This window comes from Macaca mulatta, chromosome 3 (genome assembly GCF_049350105.2).
Source record: "Macaca mulatta isolate MMU2019108-1 chromosome 3, T2T-MMU8v2.0, whole genome shotgun sequence".
NCBI lineage: Eukaryota > Metazoa > Chordata > Mammalia > Primates > Cercopithecidae > Macaca > Macaca mulatta.
The window spans coordinates 161670776-161698452 of record NC_133408.1 but is presented as its reverse complement, the minus strand read 5'-3'; the positions used below and the strand labels follow the sequence as shown (position 1 = coordinate 161698452).

At 34.8% G+C, this 27677-nt stretch overlaps 1 protein-coding gene across 4 annotated transcripts in view; it reads right to left on the bottom strand.

Annotated features, from left to right (window-relative positions):
- Positions 1–27677, bottom strand: part of PTPRZ1 (protein tyrosine phosphatase receptor type Z1) — a 192512-nt gene that overhangs the window by 140692 nt on the left and 24143 nt on the right.

Sequence of the window (27677 nt, the reverse complement as noted above, 5' to 3'; positions counted from 1 at the left end):
TACGGTAATTCAAATAGTATGATTTGTTTAGGCTATAGTAATAGTTCAAACATTGCACTTACTGTTAACCACTTCAGATGTAACCAAAAGACCTAAAAAATACCGTTTTTTTATAGTATATATATCAAGCCATTTGTTTTCCAATTTCAGCTACCTTCTAGTGTTAGAAAGCAGAGTTTTGGTTTCCTCCTCTCTTCAAAGGCTTCAAAATAAAAGTACTTTTGAATGTCTCAAAACTTAAATAGCATCTTTATGCAAAATAAGAGGATATTTTAATTTATATCATTAAAAAGAGGTAATTCTGGAAAAATATGAGTTATAAGAGTCCAGGTAACCTCTTTATTTAAGAGTAAGTTTAAAGAGATGAAAAGTAGATGCCTGAGGCACTATATAATCAAAATGGTAAATCATTTAAGGAGATGGAAAGTTTGAACATAAGGATGATGGAAAAGAACAAAGGCAGTCATTTCTTACATATGCTTACTTTGGTAGTGAGACATCCAGTTAAATGCATATGTCTCACAGGACCAAGGAAAGGCTCGAAGGTGAGCAATTAGATTTTATTGTCTCTTAGACATGCTTTCAGAGACAGAATCTCTCTGTTGGTAATTTGTCTACTATTCAAGCTTTTCAATGAAAGCTCAAAATAGTCACAGGCTAATCTTGATAAGTAGTGTATTTTCCTATACTTAGATGCATTTAAGCTAATGTAATTTATCTATATGTCTAAAGTTGAGGTATTTTTTGTTAAAACATATTAATAATTTTGATCTTTATGACATAATAAAGCATGCCTATTTCAAACAAATTAGAAAATATACAGGTAGGCCGGGCGCGGTGGCTCAAGCCTGTAATCCCAGCACTTTGGGAGGCCGAGACGGGCGGATCACAAGGTCAGGAGATCGAGACCATCCTGGCTAACACGGCGAAACCCCGTCTCTACTAAAAACACAAAAAATTAGCCGGGCGAGGTGGCGGCGCCTGTGGTCCCAGCTACTCGGGAGGCTGAGGCAGGAGAATGGCGGGAACCCGGGAGGCGGAGCTTGCAGTGAGCTGAGATCTGGCCACTGCACTCCAGCCTGGGCGACAGAGCGAGACTCCGTCTCAAAAAAAAAAAAAAAAAAAAAAGAAAATATACAGGTAGCAAAAATACTTCAAAAATCACTTGCAATTCTATGTACTGTAAATAACTGCTATTAACAGTTTTGCACATGCACATATGTTTCTCTAGATGTTGCATATTTATATATAATAAATTTGGACTTTACTTAAATTCAATGACACTATTTGGTAACCTGTTTCTTTACATGATAATGAATCACTGACATATTCTCAATTTAATAAATATTATTTTACAGCATCATAACAGTTCACTTAAATCATTCTCTACTTTTTGGATACTAAAATTAAAAGTTGACAATGTCAGAAGATTTATTTCTTGAGCTTAAATGATATGCATGAGGATAGTTTCTATTGAACTAGTTTTGCTTGAGCTTCAGGTATAAAATAAAATCTGTAGATGAAGTACCACATTTTTTCCTGTCAAACTTCTTCTAAAATATCAACAAAACACTAAGCACAAACTCATTGTTATTGTACTACAATCATTATAGTTACCTAGTTTTATGTCTATAACTAACAGTGAATTTGTTTCACCATAAGAGAAAAACCCAATGTTGACAGCTCAGCGATAATGGGAACAGAGACAGAAATATCAACCTGTGTACAAATAACAATTAAAGGAACGAGCTAAAATTAATATTATAAGTGAGAAGAGAATCCAATCTGTGAAGAAAAAGTGTATAAAAGGGAGTAGAAAACACAATTCATCGAATGACAAAAATAATGTGTTATTATATTTATGTATTATGTTAATATATGCTATTAAATTATCTTACCATAATAGTATTATTTAGCAATGTAAATAAGATTGCTGTTTTGAAATCTTATGCTCATGTACTTTCACTGAAATCTGACGCAGAGCAAGAACATCTGCCGTGCCCCCTTCTGACTGGGGTCGCTCAGGAAGTTCTGGACAACTGGCAAACTCAAATAGCCAATTAGAGGATACAATGGGATTCCATTCACATTTACCATGAAAAGCACAAAACACCAAGAGAGTTCATAAAGGAACAAAGATATGAACTATTTTTAATATAAAAGAAAATGCAAATAAATGAAGAGAACTACTACACTCTTCAAAGGAAACATTGAATTTGGGGAAGTTGTGATTTTTTTTTTCCATATTAATGAATAGGTCAAATCTCACTAGGATTTTTCTAACTGGAGACATTTTTTGAAAATTTATATAGAATAGTAAATGGAGAGTGATAATTGACTAGAACAGTTAGAAAAAGTGTGAACTAATGAAGGCTTGGTTATCAATTACTAAAAAAAAAATGAATTGGCAGGCAGATCAATAGAAAAAAGCAAACAGCACTAACACAGAACCTACTATAGATGCAAATTTAATATATGAGAAAGGAAACATCACAATTAGATAAGGAAAATTATGAAGGTTCAAAGGTTGGGAACACTATTTGTGAAAAAATTAAATCGTACTTGACACATACATAAAAATAAATTCCAAGTGGAATAAAGAATGTTTTAAAAAAGATGCAGAAAAACTATTTACAAAGTGAACGTTAAATTAATCATAAGATGGGGGATGCCTTTCTATGCCTGAAAAAAAGGATATTATGAAGAAACATTTATAACTATGATTATATAGCACTTAAAACTTGTATAGAGAAATGTTTAATGAAATACAAATTGTAAAATTAAGCTATTGATAAATGTTAAAATACATTACACAAATATTACAATATATTCCACACACAAAATTATTACAAATCAATAAAGGCAAAATATAAGCACAAAAGTTTTGAAAATGCAAATACAATTAATAAATTTATAAAGAACTGTGAGACTTTACTGGTATCAAAGAAACAGAAACTAAAATAACATGAAGATAGCAGTTTTCCAGCTAGCCAGTTGCCAAAGGTTTATTATTACTTTTTAAATATTCAGTGATGATCCAGAAATCTTGAGATGTTTCCTTATGTACAGGTAGAAGAATGAACTACTATAAACTTTCTGGGAAATGAGTTGACAAGGGTTATCAAGATCCTTAAAACTCTTCATATCATTGGACACAATAATTCTATTCCAAAGAACATATTTTAAAAGATTAACAGAGATTAACATGATGTACCAAGATGTTTACAACATTGAAAATAATGGTGAATAATTATAAAATACGTTAACATACAAAACGTGGGGGAAGTTTAAATAAATTATATAAGGTTCCTAATATGAAATGAGGTGAAGCCATTATAAGTATATTTTCAAAAATATTTATTGATTTTTTTTTGAAATATACATGATATAAAACATTATCAACAGTTAGGATACAATTTTATAAATAGTACATATATACAGAAATGTAAATTTCTTTATGTGGTGCCATTGGGACTGATTTTTATTTTTTCATATGTTCTTACGTTTTCCAAGTATTTGATGAGTTTTTGTTAGTTAAATATTTAAAAAATTTAAAGTGTCTATGCACTCTGAAAGAATGTCTCTGATTCTACAACTAAAGATAAATATGTAAATATGTTTTAAGTATTTTACATCTTTAAGACTGTAAAGAAAAATTTGAAATCCATTTTAAAATCTTCTTCCAAGAGACTGCATGATAGATGCAGCATTAACAGCATTTTAAAGTTAAGCTTATGAAATAATAGCCAAGTTGACACATAGTAGGCAAGTTAAGTACTTCAGCTACCAAGATAATGAAAAACAAGAACCACAGCAAAACAGGAAGTGCAACAAACTCACAGATCATCTTATTGGCCATGATGATCAGATGCACTGGGTCTTCATTTTGTGGGTAAACCTTGAAGTAGTCTTATTTTAATTTTTATCATATTTCTACAACAGCACATTTTGCTTAGATAAAATTAAACCCAAATGTCAGCGTCTATCCATTAAGCAGGACAATCTGGCAGTTTTATGTGTTAACACCCTGTTCTGAAATAGGTGTCGGTCATGTTAAAGTTGCTGCCAGGAGGCTGACTGATTCACTGTGTGGTTATGTCTGGACAAGGCAGAGTTTCTTGACTCCTTTCCCAGTGTATTGACTGAAAATTCATTTTTGGCATGAATTCCTTTTTTAAAAAACTGGTCTAGAAATAAGAAAACTTTATTCCCAGGAAGCATATTTAGTATAATAAACTGATAATTTTTCAATGGATCTGTAATTATGTAAGACATTTTCAATTTGCCAGTATCTTTTATAAGCCACTTGCTATTGCTCATTAAAACTACTTAAGCTTGGGCAATATTGCAAAAAGAAATCAGGATGAGGAAGGGAGATCTGTCTAACTTTAACTATAAACACATATATTTTTTATGCCTCTTTTCACTTTATTCTTAAGATCGAAATCTTAGATTCTGCCTTTAAGTGATGACCTTGGACAAGTCACATCTCTTTGCTTGTATTTCCACAATTTAAAAATAGGGGTATATATCTCTTTAAGTGATGACCTTGGTCAAGTCACGTCCCTTTGCTTGTATTTCCAAAACTTAAAAAAAGGGGTATATATCTCCTGTTTACTTACAATGATACTGTAACAAGAGATAGGGCATGTGTAAAACCATTTTGAGCTCTTTGTAAAAAATGTGCTTGTAACAACACTTACCATTTCCTGACTTTCATTTTTCAGGCATTTGAAATTTTTCTTTCAATAGTGAAGCAACTTTTTTTTTTACAACAATGTGACATTTATCTAATGTGCATAGCATGCTTCCGTTGTCATAAATTATTCACTTGTTTTCTGATGCTATCTGATTCTTAGTCTGAAGTGCTCTTTAGTTTTAAGGATAAGTATGGACACTCACTGCACATGGAAAATACAAATCCTGATATTCAAAGATAAACTGTTTCCCTAGAGAACAATATGAACACTGAAAAACAAAATATTTAATTTAAATCAAACTTGAGGAACTACCCTTATGTAATCTAATTATGTCTTTGCGTTGTAGTTTTTGTTTTGTTTTGTTTTGAGGCAAAGTCTCGCTCTGTCGCCTAGGCTGGAATGATCCATCTACGTTCACTGCAACCTTCGCCACCCTGGTTCAAGCAATTCTCCTGCCTCAGCCTCCCAAGCACCTGAGATTACAGGCACCCACCACCAAGCCTGTCTAATTTTTGTATTTTTAATAGAGACGGGGTTTCACCATGTTGGCCAGGCTGACGTCAAGTGACCTCAATTGATCCAACGGCCCCAGTCTCCCAAGTGCTGGGATTGCACGAATGATCCACTGCGCCCCACCTGTATTGTAAATTGAATACATTTCTTAAAGTAAAATTTTTCAGAATACTTTCCTTGTTCCAGAAAAGACTAAAGGCAGCGTAAGATCACTATTTATTTAAGAGCTTATATTGTTTACATTTTGAAGAGTTCTTCATTTTAGAACCACTTTCTCCACTAGCAATTAAAAAAAATTAAACAGTTTGATGACATCTCTAATTAGTAGGCTTTTAATTGTTAATGAGCACCTAGCTATATTCATCACTGATTTTGCTCATAACTGTACAAAAAGATTAGATCTACTGCTTTATTGGTACGTAAAAATGTTTCATTGCCAGTAGACTATGAAGTGATAATTACTATTTATCATTTTATTTCCTTGTATTGTAAAGTTTATTTGAAGTGAGCGGAAACTGTGCAAATCCTATTGTCTCAATTAGTACAGCTTAAGTACGGTCTAGCTGGCTAGCAGAATCATTTTATTGGCTTCACATTCCTCTGCGGGACACTTTTAGTCCCCATCCCATGCCTCTACCCTTTGCCAAACATCTCAGTTGTACTCTCTTTTCTTTCTCACTTTAATACTTGCATTCTCCATGGAACTTGGTGTCTCCACAATGCCCATTCTGTGAAACCCCAAAGTCGGCCTTAAAAAGCGAGGATTCACTTCAACCACCAATCACAATATGCTTATCTTCAAGTCTTGTAATTGGTGACCTATCCTGACCAACGACAGCAATGGGTCTTACTGGCCCACTGCTGCAACACCATTTCCCAAATTTTGCCTGAAAATTTGAATGCCCTCTGCAGTGGCAGATACTCAAAGATGCTCATTGGGTTGCCTAGATTACACAGGTTTATTGCACTCAGAGGAACAACATTTAAAACGCATTCCTGTTCAGTATATAATTAATAGTCTTGGAAAATACATCCCATTAGTTACTTTTATACACAATTACAAATTGTTGGCCAAGGGTTAGATATTATTTATTTTGGAATAGTTAACTCATTTGGAACAAATATGCTTTCTCTCCAGGTTTATTGTTCTGTTTGTGAGGATGTCAAGAGACTGAACAAGTTAATGCAGTGTTTTTGGCCAGGACTCTGCTGGCATTTTGCCCTGGACTTACTAGGCCACTGGGACACCTAGAGATAATTAACATACTCCTGCACTGTCTAATGTGATAATGGTAACGGTTAAATAAAAAAGAGCAGGTTTTTTTTTTTTTGAGATGGAGTCTTGTTCTGCCGCCAGGCTGGAGTACAGTGATGCGATGTCTGCTGACTGCAACCTCCGCCTCCCAGATTCAACTGATTCTCCTGCCTCAGCCTTCTGAGTAGCTGGGACCACAGGCGTGTGCTGCGACGCCCAGTTAATTTTTGTATTTTTAGTAGAGACGGGGTTTCACCATGTTAGCCAGGATGGTCTCGATCTCTTGACTTTGTGACCCGCCTGCCTCGGCCTCCCAAAGTGCTGGGATTACAGGTATGAGCCACCTTGCCCAGCCAAAAAAGAGCATCTTAAAAACAGACCACAGGTAGCATCACTGCACATCAAAGGAGCTAGCTCTGTGGGCAAGTCAATGTTTCTCTCTAAGTCTAGGAAAAAGAAAAAAGTGTTTTTATAAAAGGATTTACACCCTGGAATTTACATATCATATAACACAAAGACAAAGATATAGAAATGTAACCTATGTTTTCCTTAATAGATTTTTTAGCATCTAAGTGATCATACCTTTCTGAAGTTTATACTTCTGTCATTAATTTCACTAATGGCAAATATTATTTTGACAGAAGATGTGTATCTGATAAGCTATTACAGATCTAGCCAAGGATACACTGATTTAACCTTGGAAATAAGATTACATAATTTTGTGCTCAAGCGGATCACAAACTGGAGCCAATGCCTAATGTTCTTTAATACGTCATTCAAGTTCATTGGCAAATTAAGAAAACAGTGACTGCTGAAATACAAATTATTTTAAACTACCTTGTTTTTTAACCTCAGAAATGGTTTACAGAAACTGTCAACTCCTACCATTTTAAATGATATGCACCTCTAACTAACTTAAATGTCTTGCTTCACATACTATTTAAATGAAATGAATGCTTCTTGTGAGGATAGAATTCCCAGAAGCCTCTCTGGTCTCAGAGCAAGGGGCATTAGTAGGCAAAGAAGTTCTGCATTTCCCAAGAGGACCTCCATCAGACCCCTTGAGGCTATGCACTCACTTCCTACCTGAACCTCCCAGGTAATACAGTGGCTGGGGAATACGCTGCTCCCTCCTGATCAGGGAGTGTCTGGTGATTTGGGATGATGATCCATTCTAAGGAATCATGATAATACCATCAGCCTGACACAGCTTTCTCATCTCACACAAAGCTGCTGTCATTCAGAAGCATGTGTGCAGTATCTGGTGGTGCTCTAGTGGGTCTTGATTATCAGGGAGAAAGACTACCCCCATCTCCCTGACACATCCAAAAATAATTGATGCAGTTTTCTAAACCCTTCATGTAATTTTGCCCTCGTTTCCAGTCCACCAAATTACTTACGGGAAACTTAGCAGTAATTGTAGACGTAACAAGAAACCCTTGGAAACTTTTCACATGTAATATCAGCATGGTGCCTGGCACATGAGTGAATAAATGAATGAAAGTTACACATCTCACACCATGTTCAGCTCTGTAGTTACGAGAGGCTTAGGTAGAGCAAGTATCCAGTAAAAACCCTCAAGAAGAAAAGGCATTGAGGATATTATTTCATGGTCTTCAACAATCCCATTATGTTGTTATTTTAATTATATTTTTTACAATTTTGGTCTTTAAAATACCATGGACCACCAAGGATATTTCAGCAAAATAAGATTAACAGATGATTTATGATTTTAATGAATTTGATCCTTTAAATTCAAGGCACGTCCCAAGGATTTTTCACAAAAACAATTGATCCTTTTCATGGCTTAACGCCACTGTAACTTCCTCTACACAGCTAGCGGATTGCCATGGACACACACTCGGACGCCTTTCATTCTCTCCAGGTCTCCAGAAGTTTACGTTTGAAGACAGAAAGAGCAGAGGAATCTTTTCTATACATAAAGCTTCCTTGGGACCTTAAACCGTATGCACCTTTGTAATACAAATTTCTACCAGCTATTGATAGTATGCTAAAACATTACTTCTACACGAATTAAAAAAAGAAGTAATGTTTTAAAAATCCAGAAAATATCAAGTAATCACAAACCAGTGATTTCAGACAGTGGTAAACACCTATGATTTCACAGAGGTGTAGCAACCCACAGCTAAAAAAAGAAATGTCTGGTTTCTGTTTCTTTCTTTTACATATTCATTTAGAGACAGGGTTTCACCATGTTGCCCAGGCTGCTCTTGAACTCCTGGGTTCAAGGGATCCACTCGCCTCAGCCTCCAAAAGTGCTGGGATCAGAGGCGTGAGCCACCACACCAGGCCAGATTTCTGTTTCTTTTAAATAGGTGCTATACATAGAGGTAAAAAGGATAAAGTATGCAAATAAAAAATGAATACAGACTATGTAGCTGGATAATTCTAGGCAACAGTTGCAGTTTTTTCCTGGGAATTCAGTTAGATGGTTTTTGCCTGAACTTTATTAATGATTTTCTGAATTCTTTATTTAATATGTATGTGTGAATACGTTAAGAATTCTTTTGGTTGAATGTTAAATAATTTGAAATTTAACTCAATCTTATTCTATCTTACTGACAATACTCAATGGAAAAGAAATGAGAGAAAACTTTCCCCCATACCTGCTAAGGTAAGATAATTTTTCTAATCTTTTCATAAGAAATCCCAAGACAAACTTCCATTTTGTGGACCATCTCTGTGTCAATTTGTAATATTTATAAAACTAGCACAGGTTAAATGCAGCTTCATTTTATCAACTACCTATTTGCTGAATTAAACCAATTAATTCAATGACTGTAAACACACAAGAAGGACCAAATTAATACAACGTCCAGATATCTTATTTATTCCATGCACCTTGCTGGTGCTACAGATGAAAACTTTCTGAAGTCAGTTCCCCTAATGCAAAGCTTCTCAAACTATTTAATACCATGTCTCAATTAGAAAGTGATAATGCTTTTTGTGCCTTGGGATAACATATATGAGCTGAGCAGGTGAATATGTGGTACACATGTAATTCACGAGTGGCACCACAGCACACTGACTGGGAAGCCTTGCCATCCTCAAACACCTGGTGTCAGGGCCTTTGCTCAGCCATTTCTCCAACTGGGTATCTCTACTTTCTCCTTTCTCTGCCTCCTCACCCAATCCCAATCCTTCTCATGCATCACGTGGTATCTTAATACCATTTCTTTGACTTTTATGGTCTTTCTCACAATTATAATCGAGTAATTTTTTAAAATATTTGTTTACTGTGTCATGAAGGCATGAACTGCTTGAGAATTCAAAATGTGTCTATCTTGCTCTCTGCTGCATATTCAACACCTAACCTAGGCAAACATGCTCTGTAAATATTCATTGCATGAATAAACGACAAATTTAGGATTTATAATCTCAGAGGAATGTTCCCTGCCACCCATAATTCATTGACCTGTCTCTGTTGCCCAATCTTTTTCAGATCAGTGACTGCTAAATCCTTCCTTTTATGATCAGGAGCAGACTGAACATTCTGTTCTCACCAAGAAAACAGAAAACGGGAAATTTTGCAAGTTCCCTCCTCTTCACCTTTTAACTACTATTTTCATCACCATCTTTCTCATTGCATCTCATAGAGACAGATGCCACCACTCTTTTCCCATCCTCCTACCTTCTCCAGGATTTTGTGGACTTCAATCTCTCTCTCTTCGCTGAATTGCTCTTTTAAGCCCCTGTAACATACTTCAGCACTGCCCTCAAAATTCTCCTTCCCTTAGTCTTACCCCCTCCTTTACCAAATGCACTAAGCATCTGTATTTCCATACATTTTTCAAGTGGCAGTTGTCCTCTTTCAATGAACATACACCTGTATGTCTCTCTTCTGTCTCCGGATTACTTTAAGAGCAGAAACTAGCACATCCTTAGATCCTCTGTATCTTAGTATCAGGCACAGAATAAGTGCTCATGAATATTTAACACAATGAATAAAAAGAGATTACTGGACACAGAATGAGTGCAAAGCACGCTAAACGCGTTATCAACTTCATAACCATCTCTTATATCGTGTTTCCCATACTTGACTGCTATCAAACAACAGTGGATAGGGACACTATACTGATAACGAAATGAAAACTTTGCCTTGTTATAATTTTCATATAAAATGGTTGCAGTTAACAATAAATATATGAAATTTATTTCTAATTCCTTCTAGGATTTACTGGGCTTTCTTGAGTTTATCTAGTACTTCCTGCTGTTCAATTATGGACACCTTCAACTACACATTAGCCCCTTATGGATAAAAGAATCTTAGTTTTCATACACTGGAAAATGTTTCATCATAATTTTTTATTTCAAATATAATATGGAAACAGACATTTCTGTTTTCAAAATTGGTCTACTTTTATTAGAAACTCATTAACAGAACTTAAATTTTTCCCCATTAAGTTCTTACACTGAAATAAATGTAATGACTGACCTTTTAGCTATCTAGGTGCCTGTAATATTGAATAGCTTATTGAGATATTGAATAGTTTATTAAAGTGAAACATATTTCATATATATGTGTATAAAATTAAAAGGTTTCCAATATATAATTCATTTTCTTACATGATATGTGATAGATGATATGACAGATGTAATGCTTTTACAACCATACCTTCCTATCTCTCATCTAAGTTTCAGAAAAGGAAGGGGCTCTGAAAGGATAAGAAAAGGAAAGAAGATAAGATAAGGAAAGGATAAGAAAAGAAAGAAGTTAAAAATCAGAGACAGTGGGAAGGTTGCTGTTCATGTTTGCTAAAGATGTGCATCAGAATTAGGCATGAAAAGTTATTTTAAATGTATGCAATCTAGAAACATTTATATGGAAGAAAACCACAACATACAGGTAACTAGTTATGACTACGGAGACAAGGAAAAAGTACTTTATTACACAAAAATGGCCAGTTACAGTGCAATCAGGTTGCTCTGTCATCAGTATTTTCAAATATACACTCAAAATGAAAACATGGATTTTTAAATTATGCCAAATCTTAAATCTATGGAGGTCATAACTGTGCATATATTAAGAAATATAATTTATTTTCAAATCATACTTTATAAATGTTAGTGAAATTGGTTTCCATAAAATTATAAATAAGAATAGAATACTATATATATATATATATATATATATATATTTTTTTTTTTTTTTTTTTTTTTTTAGACGGAGTCGTGCTCTGTCGCCCAGGCTGGAGTGCAGAGGCCAGATCTCAGCTCACTGCAAGCTCCGCCTCCCAGGTTTATGCCGTTCTCCTGCCTCAGCCTCCCGAGTAGCTGGGACTACAGGCGTCCACCACCTCGCCCGGCGAGTTTTTTGTATTTTTTAGTAGAGACGGGGTTTCACTGTGTTAGCCAGGATGGTCTCGATCTCCTAACCTCGTGATCCGCCCGTCTCGGCCTCCCAAAGTGCTGGGATTACAGGCTTGAGCCACCGTGCCCGGCCTAGAATACTATATTTTTAATAGAAGAAAACATTATTAAGTAAGTACAATATTAAACCTTTCATTACTCTTAGGTATGAGCTTTTATATTTCAAAGCACAAAAATCCTCATATTTGTAACTTACAGGCAAGCTAAACTGTAAAACTTGTAGGAAAACTCTACAAAAGCTTTTATTGTTGTCATTAGCTAAGTTATTGTATCATTCTTCTTTTCATTCGATGTCTAGAACTTCTGTGGGTTTAAATAGCATTTCATAATTCATTAACTTTATTTTCCATGACTATGAATGCCATTCACTTCTAATAACATATACTAGAATCTTGACGTTCCTTATTTTTAGGTATTTCCTGCTTATAAAACGGATGAAATACTGATTTTCGAAATCATCATATTTTTCATTATAATGCCAACTTTATGTTCAAGCCTATTTCAAATTCATTCACTTCTCTCCATTTATCTTGCCTCTACCCAAACTCAAACCACCACCATCTTATGAAATCATGCATCTGCCTCCTAACTGGTGTCCCTTGTTTTGTCCTACCTTCGCTTTTTTCTTCCCTTCCTTTCTTTAGTCTTTTCTTTCTTCATTTAGTTAATTGATACCTTCAACTAATATACTGATTACATACTGCATGCCAAGCACCATTTAATAGCTTACTGAAATACTGAATAGCTCATTAAAATAAAAAGTGTTCCATATATATGTTTCATATACATAGGCACTTGAGATGCGCTGGTGGACCCCCGCAGCCATCCAAACCACAAACATATTGTCCTTGTGTTCACATTGTAGTAGGGGGAGATAGAAAGTTAACAAAAACCATAATAAATGACTTAATCATGCAGTACTTAAGAAGGTGATAAACCCTATGGAGAAAAGCATTAGAGTAGAATAAGGCAGATGTACGAGCAGGTGCAATTTTAGACTGTGTGGTCAAGGGGAACCTTGCTGAGAAGTGACATTCAAGCAAAGCCTTGAAAGAGATCAGCGAAGACATCTGCAGACACCTGAGGGAAGAGCAGTGCTGGCACAGGTGCAAAGTTCCTAAGACAAGACCAAGCCCCATGTTTTGGAAGAATGGTAAAGAGGCCAGAATGGCTGAAGCTGAGAGCAGGCAGGGGAGATTACCAGGAAATGAGTTTCAAAAGATGAAGACAGCCTCTTCCGTTCTTTTCTACGTTGCAAACTGCCAAGAGTTATCACAGTATTTTTTGCCCTTTTAAAAAATATTTAGTTTTTTATTATGCATGCATGTAGTTTAAAACTTCAAGGACTACTGCAAGACTCATAACGGAAAGCAGCTGGACTCTGCTTCATTTCACTCCACCTCCCTAGCCCAGTGTCCCACAGGTCACAATTTTCAACTCTTCTGTAATTTCACGCCATATTTTCAGATAACATACTCTTATTATAATTTCTTGACTTACAAATTTTAGATACTATATATTACCTTTTTACTTTCATGGATAAGTATTTATGCTCTAACTTAAATAGTTCCATTCTCTCCATACCTAGAGTATAAATATCATATTTTAGAGGTATTTAACATTATCATTATGTAAATATTCACGACTGTTGAGCAAAGTAGTGTATTATGATTATACTTTCTATTCAACTTTTTCTTGCAGTTAATTAAGGCCTTTTAAATTTGATTATTTTCCCAGGACCAATTGCTAATTTTCTCCAAATCTGTAAAACACTTGTAGATTTTCAAAACATATATGGGTCAATATATTGTCTGATGCAGTCAATGAATAAGTAATATAGAATTTCCACTTTACTCCCTGAAATGAATAAGTAATATAGAATTTCCACTTTCCTCCCTGAAATCCTCTTGTTCCAATTGGACTGAGGGCAGCACAGCCTGCTGCCTAGCTTGTGTACTCCGGTCATTCTGATTGCTGTTTCACTGGCTGCAACTCTGGTTTCCTGAATCCCATGAATCCCCTTTATTGGTTTATTCCCTTATTTTGGTGAGCACTGGAGCATATACTCCAGCAGCTTCTGAAAAAACAACAAGATAAAAGTTTTTAAATTGTCTTGTTCTATCTTCACAATTCTAGGCTAAAAATAACTTTGTCCTCCAGTTTTTTAAGCCTTGTATTGTGTTGTGCCATTATACTCTGATTTTAAGTTTAATTTGAAGGTAGAAGAGAGCAAGCAAATTGATTCCAAAATTACATTAGCACATATATTTAATACATCGAATAATCAGAAATAATCCAAAATGTGACAATACTAAAGTCTAACATGTCTGCTAAATATTCTGCAAATCCTAAATAAATTGCCATGAGATATTCAGGCGCCAATGAATATTCAATAAAAAATTCCACACTATATATTTTATATATATTTCCATATACAAAACTATATTTGGACTTTCCCAATCCTTATCCAAGAGTATCTCACATTTATCCCAGAAAGATGAGTAGCACTATTAATAAAGTGTCATTAGTAACGTTATTCTAGCCTGAAATGTGCTTATTGAAAACATTTTTAGATTTAAAATTATTCAATAATCCATTATGAAATAGCAATTTATTCAAGTTTTTAATTTTTAAAAGCTGCTTACTTGAAGTATGGTTACTTATATTTAAAGGGTAATGGAAATAAAGAGAAAGTCATTACAGAGGTAAAATATACCATTCTAGAGGAGAGGACCTTTAAGACTGGAGTATTAACATCTGAAGCCCCATTAGAAAGGCTAGGTAAAAAATAAATCTTATGCAGAAACTAAAATACAACACATACAAAAAGGAATATAAAAGTTGGATACATTAGTATTCTTAAAAGATAAAAAATAGGATAAAATTAAGAAATACGGATGATGTATAGTTGATATTCTTTCCCAAACGGATTGATCTACACATTTTATAAAATCTCCTAAGTACAATGCACGTAGCTCCTACAGGAGGGGTGGAACTAGAAAGATATGAAGTTGACAGCAGGTGACCTGTTGTATAACCTGACTATATAAGGTAACTACGTGGTCAGGTTATAGTTAACTAACCATCGCTAATACATTTCACTGGAACCTCGAAGAGAAATTATTCTACAGACAAATGATTAACCCTTTTAATATAAAACATGGTATCCTCTTCCTCTATATTTGGCAACATTTGACACATTTGGTTAGAGCTTAGTATGTTCAAGATTAAAATCATTGGTTCAATTTTCACATCAGCCAAATAACTTCTTCCATTCTCTACTCAAAGTCTGAATATCTAAATTTGTTTATCATTTTGCAGTTGGATATATATATTTGCAAGTGTATCAGTTTAAGCCAAGAGCATATAGCCTTCAAATGATGGCTCAGTTTTATTTTCATTTGAAAAAATAGTAACTTTTAGAAATGATCTGGGTAATTCAGAATCTCATTAAATTACACATTTGAAAAAGGTGTTTGATATTTAATTAGCTTTTATTAATTTTATTTGTGAAGTTTATTTATTAGTGAAACTTATACATTGAAAAGCTAACGTAGATATAAAATAAATGCGATCCTAAATATACTAATTTACATAATTTCAAAACGCCCTGACTTTAGACCTTTCCACAGATTTTAACATATAAATACTCTAAACCTTGAAAAAACTGAGGATAGTTTCTAATCATTTAAAATATTCTCTTAATCCTATGATTAAATGAAACCAGGTGAAAATTTAGATGGATCTTGAAATCACTCTTTAATATATGGTCCTGGGCCACCAGCAAATAATAAATGGTAAAAAGCATTAGTATATACATATGTACTAATAAAATGTGTCTTATGGTTTTCATTTGTAAAACATTTGATCCTAGTTGTTCAGCCACATATAATTAGGTAAAACAAATGTCTTGGAATTATTTGCCACATTTAATTCATTTTGAACATAAGTCATTTATTTATTAGGGTGTGTAGTTCTTCAGGAAAACTAACATAGATTTTAACAAATGTGCCAATCAGTTTAAAGTTATTTTCTAGACTTGTCACTAGGCATTTAATAAAAGCAACATAATATTATTTAAGTTATTCAATTAATGTGATATTTATAAGCAAAAAACATAATTTAACTTATTCTTTTTATCATGTATTAGTCACATTATTATTGATGAAACTGAACCTTATGAATAGTGTTTATTTTGATAATAACAAATACAGATAAAATATTCACATATAAGAGACTTGTTTTTAATTCCAATATCACATTGTAGAATTAAAACTGAGGAATCTTGTTGTGTGAAAAGTCTATCTGCAAATGTAATATGGAAGTATACCATTACATCATTGTCATCTTTAAAATGTAATAACTATTCCATATGTATACTGAATACAACTGAAGTTTATTTTATAAAATTATGGATCATAAACTTCATTTAAAAAATACTGTTAGCAAAACCTGACAATTTATTATTTTAATTGATACTAGGAAATGAAGAACAAGCAAGCCACTATCCACATGGTGTCAAGCCAGTGAATGTCTTTAACATCTTTGATGTGTAATCAGAGCCCACTGCCCTTTCCCAAGCCCCATCCAAGATACAACCTTGAAATTAAGGGAAAACCCCAAGCCCCTTCAAACAAATCTTATTTTTTGAAAACTTGGTGCCAGTCAGGCACCTACCAAACAATGCCAAGCTTCCACTTAATTATATTTCTTATGAAGCTTAACTGAAACTATGGAAGACTACCTTATGACATTGGTTCTAAAATACTGAACCGTATCTCAAACTGATACAATCAAACAAAATGTATAACATTTGATGAAAAATTTCTTTCATTTAGCCTTTGTACATTAGTAAAAAAACAATTAATAGAGTTCTATTTTAACAACTACTACCAAACATAAAAGTAAATCTAAATTTTATATTTTGAACACAAAAGTTCATAAGGCAGGAAATATTCTAGACATAATCTTTCATCCTCGATACAGTCTTTAGTCAACCAGAGACCCTGTGCTTTTGGAATAATTGCTTCCTTTAAATGGAGGTAGAGACCTTTTAAAACCGTTACCACTAGGCTAAGTTCTAAGACCAGAGATTCCAGTATAAAATTAAGTTCTCCAGTTTCCTAGAAAAAAAGTACCACTGAAACATTACAGGGTAGGTTAAAGTATTACCACATACACAAAAAACCACAACTTTTATTTGAGAAGCAATCTCATGCAGTCAAGGTTTCTTCACCCTTTGTGTGGTGTAGGCAGTTGAAACAGAAATAAACCTACTTGTACTGACTATCATCAGTACCTCTTGTAAATCATGCCAAAAACCCAGGAAAGCGGTACCAATAGGGTGATTGAGCAAAGCTGTAAAAGAAAGAGCCAGTGGTAAAATGACTAGGTGATCTATCAAAAAAAAAATGCTTCCAGATTTACTTACAGCCCAACCATACAAAAAAGATACTGTATTTTTACAGTAGGTCTAAATTTGAATTTATATCACAGAGCCTTCTTTTTCTTTTCACCTTTAAAGCACAGATGCCCACCACTTATGTGTGTGTGTGTAAAGAATAGAAACCAGAAATCAGCCAGGTACAGAAATCACTGTTAAGTGTTACACGTACTTCAGATTAACTTTCAGCAAAATCTTAGATTTGAATCTCCCTATAGATGTCAATTTCCACTTGTTGCAGATATTTTAGATCTTTCTGAAAGATTCTCATGCTCATGCTCCAATTCCATATCTGCAGACCTTGTTGAAGCTAAAGTGGGAAACTGGGGACAAGACCCTTTACCAAAGCACTGTATGAAGCAGCTGTCCTTTATGACTCTCCTTGTCTCCTTTGTCCACGACTCTTCTCATAAGAGCTAGGCAGAGGTGTGAAGGATGCTGCGGTAAAAGTTGACAGTAGGGGGATCTGTTCTTTTAGTAAGACCTGGAAAAGGTGCTGTCTCTTCCAAGTCTTTAGTAAGACCTGGAAAAGGTGCCGGTTGGTAGTTTGCTATAGAACATAGAATTCTTAGACATCATTGTGTTCTCCCAAGGACCAATAGCAGTGATTCCAAGGCAGGAGAAAAAGTCTTCCTCAACATCCTGCTTTGGAATCAAATTATCTATAGTTTCTTTGGCAAAATAAATATAAAAGCATATTCAAAGGCTCAAATCAGTAAAAGAGCACAAGTGTTTTAAAAGCAGACATAAGTCTACATAATTATGGTTCATTTAAAGTATCTTTAACTAAACAACTTTCATAGACAGCAAAAATGTAATTACTTTAAATCTACCAAAGTCAAGTTAAAGACTCAGCTTTAATTCTTAGGTTCATGTAAAAGCTAAAAGATTGTAGATTACCTAATATCATTGTTTTTCTAGGTAGCTGAACAAAATTGTGCTTGTATTTATTAGCACTGACACGAAAGGTTATGTTTTCTATGCTAAGTCAAGTTCTCCTTATTTTTTGGAACCAAACAATAAAATTCCAGAAACTACAGAAGTAACAACAGAAGTTACTATTTAAATTCTAGAAACCCTGGAATCTATCCTTTTAAATCTTACTAAATAAAACCATCTGAGTCTCTTCTGATTATAAGGCCCATGACATTTTTATAAATAAGGAATTAAAGTACATTTCCTGCTTCACGAATATTCAAAAAATGTTGAGATTAGTTACTGTGTTAAAACAAAAAAGATCAAAAATTAAAAACTCAAAATAATTGTTATAGTAATTATGATCTTTTAAGAAATAAAACCAGCACAGGAAGATTCAGTTCCAAAAGGTGAGTTTCTTTGGGGACCTCCATCTGCTGTCTTTGAGTGAGGCTGTGAGCGCCCCCACTGAACAGCTCCCTGATATGGGAGGCCTGGTTCCAGGCTGCCGTCTGCTATCCATCTTAGTCCTCCTCACCAGTGATGTGCCCTTCACTATCTTCCTTCTGGGGTGCCCTCAATTGGCGGCCAGCCTCCTGAGTGAGGTACTTGCGAAATGGCTCAATCTCCCCTGTCGCTCCATTCTCTTTTCCCCTACATGGAGGAACTGAAGTGCATGCACTTTTGCTAAAAACATGCCCAACCAGAATGGGAAATTATTTGGAGATCTATCAGTGAAGGTTTCAGTACTTACTCATTTCAGAGACTAATACAGAAAAAAGTAATTTATATTCAAAGGCAGTCTTACACTGTAATTTGAACTTTTTATTCAAATTTTATTATAGTCTAAACACCTACTATTGTGTGTGTGTCTAAGTGTGTGTGTGTGTGTGGATGTGTGTCTCTCTGTGTGTGTGATTTAAAGACTGGAACAGAATCCTGCATGCATTTCAGATTAACTTTTAGCAAATCACTGAGTTTAATTTATTCTGCTATTTTGTTCATTCATGCTTTCAGTTGATATTTAGAGAATGTATCCTATGTGCCATATCTTTCTTCATTTCTTAACCAAAGAATAAGCAACAAAAGGAGGCTTGCTGTCTTCTTCTTGCTTTATGACTCGAGCTAAGGGATGGGTAAAAGATGAAGTTTGAATTGAGCTGGAGATTAATCTTTTAAAAAGAAATGGACTTTAAAAAACCAAAGTGAGCCAAAAGCACGAAGAATGCCATTGCAGGATAGAAAAGTAGAATTCAACCTAGCCTAGTTGGATACAATGGCTGGGTAAAAAATAAAAGTCTTCATACTTATATTCCGTTGATTTGATGTGCCTTAATGCTTACAATTTCATTCAAAAGTGAGCAACAGAACCCTGGCTTTTCTTTCAGTTTGTTTGATAAACTAATAATTTTGAACAATTCAAAGTGGAAAAATCTAGTGCTTTAACAACAGCAGAAGCCTGTAATAAAATGTATCTCTCCCACTCTTTCATTGTACAAATAATGAACATGACAACAGCTTTTTAAGTGAATAATACATGATATTGCAGTTGATACAGTCTAACTAGAGAATTTCCAGCAAATTCATACCTGCCAGCAAAAATATGCATTTTTATCAAATGAGATAAATTCATTTTAAAACTCACAATGTTACATGATACCTAACTATAATAACACAGTTGCCCAACCTTAATTAAGTGACGCTATCATAATTGGTATTGCTCTAGTACTAAGTGCAACAGCAGTATTCTATGCAAGCAAGGGACTGGACAGTCTTGTTCTCCTCTATATTCCCAGCAGTCAGCCCAGTGCATGACACACAAATGTTCTTTATTAAACAAATACATAGAACTTTCAAAATAGGAAATTCGTGGTAGACACCTTTTACCTCTTTTTTTTTTTTTCTTCCTCCTATATCAAAAAGTAAATCTGCTGGTTTTTCAACATTGCACTGCATGGCTATGGAATCTTGAAGGAATACAGAAAGCAGTATTATAAGGTTTTCTTTCATTGTGGGCATGAAGGCAGATGTTATCAATAAACACTGATCAATAAACTAAACAAAGAAATTAATACACTTTCTTCTTGACACAGGATTATACTAGGTAAAAGAAAGTTCAAGAACTCAAACAACTCAGCAGTAAAAATAATAGTAATAATAATCATTTGATTAAAAAATAGGCAAAAGATCTGAATAGATATTTTTCAAAAGAAGACATACAAATAGCAAATAGATATGTAAAAAAAAAGCTAACATGTCTAATTATCAGAGAAATACAAATCAAAACCACAATGCGATTTCACCTCATCTCAGTTAGGATGGCTATTATCAAAAAGACAAAAAATAACAAATGCTGGTGAGAGTATAAAGAAAGGAGAACTTTTATTCCCTGTTGATGGGAATGTAAACTAGTATAGCCATTTTGGAAGAAAGCATGATATTCCTCAAAAAATTAAAATTAGAATTACCATACGTGTCAACCATCGGAGTGCTGGGTATATATCCAAAGGAAATGTAATCAATATGTCAAAGATATATCTGCACTCCTATTATTGCAGCACTATTCACAGCAGCCTAGATATGGAATCAATCTAAGTGTCCATCAATGGATAAATGAATTTCAAAACGTGGTATATATACATAATGGAACATTAGCCATAAAAGAATGACACACTGTGATTGTGACAACATGGATAAATTTAGAGGATATTATGTTAAGTGAAATAAGCCAGGCACAAAAAGACAAATATCGCATGATCTCACTTACATGTTGGAACCTAAAAACATTGATCTCATAGAAGTAGAGAGAAGAAGAGTGACTACCAGAGGCTGGTGAGCATAGCGGGGACAGTCGGGAATGGAGAGAGATTGGCCAACGGGTACAGTTACAGTCAGATAGGACAAATAAATGCTGGTGTTCTACTGCACAGTAGGGTGACTATAGCCAACAATAATGTATTGTATGCTTCAAACTAGCTGGAAGAGGGAATTTTTAATGTTTTTGCCACAAAGGAATGACAAGTGTTTGAGGTGGTAGGTATGCTAAGTACCCTGATACGATCATTACACAATGTATATATGTATTGAAACATCATATTGTAGCCCATAAATATGTACAATTGTTATGTGTCATTTAAAAACAAAATAAAACTTCATTCAGGATAATAAAATAATCTTCTACACTCTTGATATGCATTTATGAAATAACTCCTAGAAAAATTATTTCAGCAAATAGCATCAAAGGCCAAGTAATTGTTATATTCTAAAAACACTGATCTGTAATAAAGTATCAAAAGATGAATTATAAATAAATTCTGATTTGACTTGTGTAATATTTCATCAAATTTTAGAATATACTAACAGTGAAGACATTTTTGGTAACTCTGTAATTGTGTAATACTCATTGAATCACTTCTTTAAAAAGTGATCTATATTTTATATCCTGAAACAAGCATACAGAAAAGATTTTAAGGCCATTTTAACAAAATACATCTTTTCTGCAATAATATTTACCTAAATCTGGTATTTATTACATTTTTCCTGAACTTTACATAACATTGCCTCATCCCTATTTTTAGCTCTGTTTTCTCACTTTGAGTAGGTTGTGAAGACGAAAATAAGATTACTGGCATGCATAATGTTTTTGCTTGAATTATGGAAGGGGCTTTTTATAACATTGCTCTCTGTTACTACTTTCATTCTCAAGAAAGAATCACTCAGAATCTAAGGGTATTCATAGTGGTAAATATCAGAAACAGAAAATGGGGTACATAGATAGGGACACATACTACTAAAATTCTTTTTCTTGGAGTTCAGACCCACTAATTCAAGCTCACCTACTGAGCAGCTACATGATATTGAACAAGTTGTATGACCTTGCTATGCCTTATTTCATTTGTAAAATGGATATAATAAGTCTTACAGGGTTGTTATGTTGAATTACTTGAAAAGCAGAAAACAGTTAGCAGTGATTGGCACATCGTTCGTGTACAAGAAACAGTGGTCATCATACTTAATATTAGACTTTGAAGGTAGAGATTTCATTGTTTTATTTTGCATCCCAAACTGATCACAGTGCCTTTTACAGTGCCTATTGAAAGAATACATAAACATATTCTGGCTTCAGGTACATCCTTACGGTCCTATGTCATCCTCCCAATGCAAAGATTTAGAGCCAGGCAGGAAGAGATGTCTGAATAAATTGGGCAGCATGATTTACCCTTATCTATATCCTACAGGTGAACCACTATACCAAAGCTGTTTGTTAGTGGGTTCCCCCTACAAACAGATACAGAGACTCTAAAGAGCTCTTTGCCAATTGCACATGATTTACATGTCATGTGGTAAGTTAGTCTTTGGTGCTGAGGACTTCTCGGAGTAGAATGGGAAGAGAAATGTATAAGCAATTACCATATAATGGTATATAAACCATCAATGGGACCCACCCAATAAATAAAAGAGGCACATTGAAACAGCGTGATTTCACAGAAGGAGTGACCTTCCTGGGACAGACAGAAAGGTATCAGAGACAAGGCAAAGTTTGTATTCTGTTGTGAAGGGTGAACGGCCTCTTCTGGGTTGAGCAGGTTTCTTGAATTGCCAGGGCTTTGACCCTTGTTCACATTTATGACCTCCTGTCTTCAGCATCTAGTTTCAGTTCACCCTTTCTGCTTACTTTCTCCCTGGTCATGTTTCTTCCTTCTTCCAGCTCCCACACTTGACCTCTGCACTCTGAAATCCAAATACAGGCTCTCAACCTGTATCTCAGGTTTCAATACCTATTCTCGTGCCCCGTTCTGTCTCAGTAATTGACCCTCTCACATCTGCTCAGGCTTCAGCCATGAGAGTATCTATTGACTGGGCCAGAATTTTCTTCAGAAAACTGATCTCTGTCTGTTCCAACGGCTTTGCAGGCCCCTACGTTTACCCACTGGAAACAGTGGTCACCGCTATTAGAGAACTAGTTCCTAAGAACAAACACTATTTCTAGAGTTTCCCCGTACTTTAAAAATTCTCTCTTGTCCAAGGCCCCAAGCTTGGTCTCCAAAGTCCATAAAAGGAACTCTCAATCCATGAACACCACGTACTACTCTCAAGGGATTTGTCAACCTCCAATTGAAGGCTGCTCCATAGCCCCAGTCCGACTTGCACAGAGCTATAGGGTCTTCCAGTCAGATGTGGTCCTTTCCCCAGGTCTAGGGCATGGGTATCCACCTGTCCCAAGCCCCCATCTTCTCTGTGCTTAGTTGTAATTCCAAAGAGCTCCAGGACTCAAGCTTTCTCAGGAGAGAGTTAGCCTGAAAGAAACTAAATAATGTCCCTACATTACTATTCTGTTCAAATGAAATCTGAGCTTTCAGTAACTTCAAAGATAGATAGAACAAAACTTCCGATAACTTAAAAAAAAAAATGAACTCGTACAGTTAGCAGAATTTATCTTCCATATATTTGATGTTACATATAAAATATTATAAACATGACAAAGCAAGAAAGATATAGAAAATGTACTTGAGAGATCTTGAAATCACATATGAATATACCTCCAAGTATTATAAGGTAGAAACATTGTGAGTCATGGCTGAAAATAAATATAATCGATTTGAACTGGTGATAAGCTTTAATGCCTAGTGGAATTTGCCAAGAGGAAGAAAATAGAGATATGTTCTCATAACTACAATTTCATTGAAAACAACTATTTTAAAAAAAATCCATTATTACTGAAGGGCTTCTGAAGCTACAAAATGTTTATTGTCCTGGGACTTGAATATTAAGACCAGCTGGGAGACAGAAAAGAAAGCAGTGATGGAAAAATTTTATCTAAGATACTTTAAATTATAGCAATAATATCGGGCTTTATTTATGAATAAATAAAAGTTTACACTGGACTTGCTGAGTTATTTCTGTAGTCTCATATCAATTCCTCATGCACTGCCACCATTAGTGATTCCATGCCCTATTTTACTTCTTGAACACACACTCTGCTTTAGTTTTTTTCCCCTGAAGCGAAGTATTTTTCCCCTGAAGCTTCCCCTCAACTACTTACTAAGAGCTACCCTGAACTTTTTGGTAGATTTTAAGTAAGTATATAAAATACTTCTCTTTGTAGCAAAATGTACTTATTTTTAGAGCAGCAGATATACCACCTTGTTCTGATGTATAGGTTAGCAAGCAAAGCATTCAGCAGTACTCCCTGAGTAGATTTCTCAATTTCCTCAAAAGAAACATATTCAAGATAATTCCCTCATCTGCCTGAAGGAAGTGTAGACAACATACACGAATTTGGCATTATTCTGGCAGGGAAGAAAAATAGTATATTAAAAAAAAATGAAGGCTGACATCAAACTCCATCTTCTCACTTTCTAGAAAATATAATTTGAATACAATGGAGACAATATCCATTATATTTATATTATAGCTATTCAAAACAGCAGATAAAAGATTTCTAAGAAATTCCTTTAACAGCTGAGTCACTTTCTGGAGTGTATGCAACAGCACCGTTTTTGGATTGTGAAAACAACACGTCCTGCTTCTTCTGAATTTCTTCATTGAAGGCTGTTCCACAGCATAGAATCACGCATAGAACATGAAAAAAGTCCATCACATTATTCTATGATTAAAAGAAATCTTCTCTGAAGTGAATTCAGTGAGTAGGATGAAACTTATGAGAGTTGCACATATTCCTGAGTGTCTCTAAGTACTTACATGGTTTACTGTTTTGTTTTAGCACCGAGAGGGCTGATACCACTCTATATACATTATCAGGTATCATTTTCTGCTACTGTAGTATTTAAATGTACCACCAAAGTGGTTCATTCTATATTTAGTAGGATGTTGTTTTCCTCCTTCCCTAGGGCAAAGTTCTCTTTTCTTTCTTTTAATTTAAACTAGATTAATAGATCCATTATGATATCATAAGGTTTTAAGGAAAAGAATCAGTGCTTAAAAATTCTAGTTGAATGGCCAAATAAGTAATGAAGTCATCAATGGATAATTTTGCCTTATATATACCATGATGTCCTCTGCATTTCTTGCCACCACAATCACTTAGTGTTTCTTGATCACTTACTCTGCCCGTGGAGCCGTAAACATATTCACTACACACAGCCTTGGAAAAGAGGCAGAGAAATCTGCTATGCATAGCTCTGAGTAGAGTAATGCTGTGAGATTGGCAGGAAGACCACGGGTCAAGTTTCCCTCTTAGTGGAGAAAGTGAAGAAAATCTTCTAGCTAGTAGAAGGAGGGATTTTGGTGAAATATGTATATTAAGATGGGCAGTGACAGAGTGTGTAGACCAACCAACACCATGCTTTGATGGGCTGTGGTGATAGAGGAATGCAAAAAACAAGGTAGAAAAACAAGAACAAATGTCCATACTCTGAAAGCACATGGCAGCAGAAAGCCTTGAACCCGCAGTATCAATGTAAAAAACTTGAGATTCTGGCTTTGAAGAAGTCATGTTATATATTTTTTTTCATAGAGACTAGTTCTTAGGAATGTGCATGCTAAATCTATGTCAAACCTATTTCAAACCGTAACTCCATCACTATTATGAGTAAAGCCCATTATCACTGAAGGGTATGGGGTTAAAAGCAGAGGCTTTGAAATCAACAGACCTGGGTTCAAATCCAAGTTCTGCGACCTTCCACTTATGACTTTAAGGAAGCTAAAAGACCAACAATAACAAGAAAAACAACAGTAGTGTATATCATTGCATTTTATAATATGAGAACACAAATACAAAGTGTCTGGTACTATGACTGTCTTGAGAAATGGTTACTATTAATAAGGACAATACAAACCAAGCTAGTCTCTCTCTTTGTAAAAGAAATGTTGATTATCAAATAAACTCACTGGCAATTTAGAGATTAAGGCAAATTGCCAATTGAGGGAAAAGTAGATTAAAGCCATAAGTATGGAGCAATGAAAAATATCTCACCCCAGAAATTTCTCACCCCAAGTCCTCAAAAATATCTAATCTATATGAGGGGAATAATACAGTATTTATTTTTCTGTGACTGGCTTATGTTACTTAGCATAATGTTCTTAAGGTTCATCTATGTTGTACCATATGACAGGTTTTCTTTCTTTTTCCAAGGGTGATTAATATTTCATTGTATGCATATACCACATTCTCTGTGTCCATTCATCCACTAATGGACATTTAGGTTGTTTCCATCTCTCAGCTATTGTAAAAACTGTAGTATCTAAAGTAGGCAAACTCTTAGACACAGCAAATATAATGGTAGTTTCCAAGGCTGGTGGAGAGGGAAAATGAGAAGTTGTTCAATGGATACAGAGTTTTAGTCATACAAGATTAAGACATTCTACTTAGATCCTGTACAATGCACATATAATTAACAATTCTATACTGTACACTTAAAAATTTAAGATGGTAGATTTCAAGTTATGTATTTTTATCACAATAAAATTTTAAAACATCTACTGTATATCAATTATAGAATCATTGATGTTAATGTGTTCCTTTTTAAAAATGTACGTATGTCCTTATTAAGGTTGGAAATTCAAAGTCCAGCATAAATTACATTGATTAGATAATCAGTGAATATATCTATAAATGAATACTCAAAGAAATGGAGATTTGATTGGGAAAATAGGCAGAATGACCGACTAGGGAGCCTGGTAACACTTGGCAAGAAGGAGGACCCAGACAAGGTCAGAAAGGGGGATTCCAGCCTTCCAAGTGCAACGAAATAATATGTATCTGGGGAGCACAGGAGAAGAATACATCAAGGAAGGGGAAAAATGCTAAGCCAAACTTCTATTTCTTTGAGATCTGCCCGGTATCTGAAGGATCTGGTCTTCTGCATTTCACTGACAATTACTTTCTTAACCTGTTTAGTGTACAGACTGTAGGCTGCCAATGCCTTTTATATTCTTCCCTCATAAGGCCAATCTGAGTCATCATGAAGACTCTCAAATGATCCTTTATGAAAGAGATACTTATTTCTAGTGTGTAACACCAGAAGATTCATAAAATTGTAGCAATGCTACAATAAAATAATTTATAAACTAAGCCTTTACAACTTGGAATAAACAAAATCTTTACTCTCTCTTGTAGTTCACAGTTCCTTTAAAATATTGTTTTACATCTCTCTCAATAAAAACCTAAGAAAAAGGGCATTGCTATTTTTGTTGCAAATGGTCTACAAAACTTCTAATTAACTTAGGAGATCAATTCTACCCAAAGCTATCAACTTCCTGGAAGTCCCCATATTTCTTTTTTTTTTTTCCAAGATGGAGTCTGGCTCTGTAGCCCAGGCTGGAGTGCAGTGGCGCGATCTCGGCTCACTGCAAGCTCCGCCTCCCGGGTTCACGCCATTCTCCTGCCTCAGCCTCCCCAGCAGCTGGGACTACAGGCACCTGCCACCACGTCTGGCTAATTTTTTGTATTTTTAGTAGAGATAGGGTTTCGCCGTGTTAGCCAGGATGGTCTCGATCT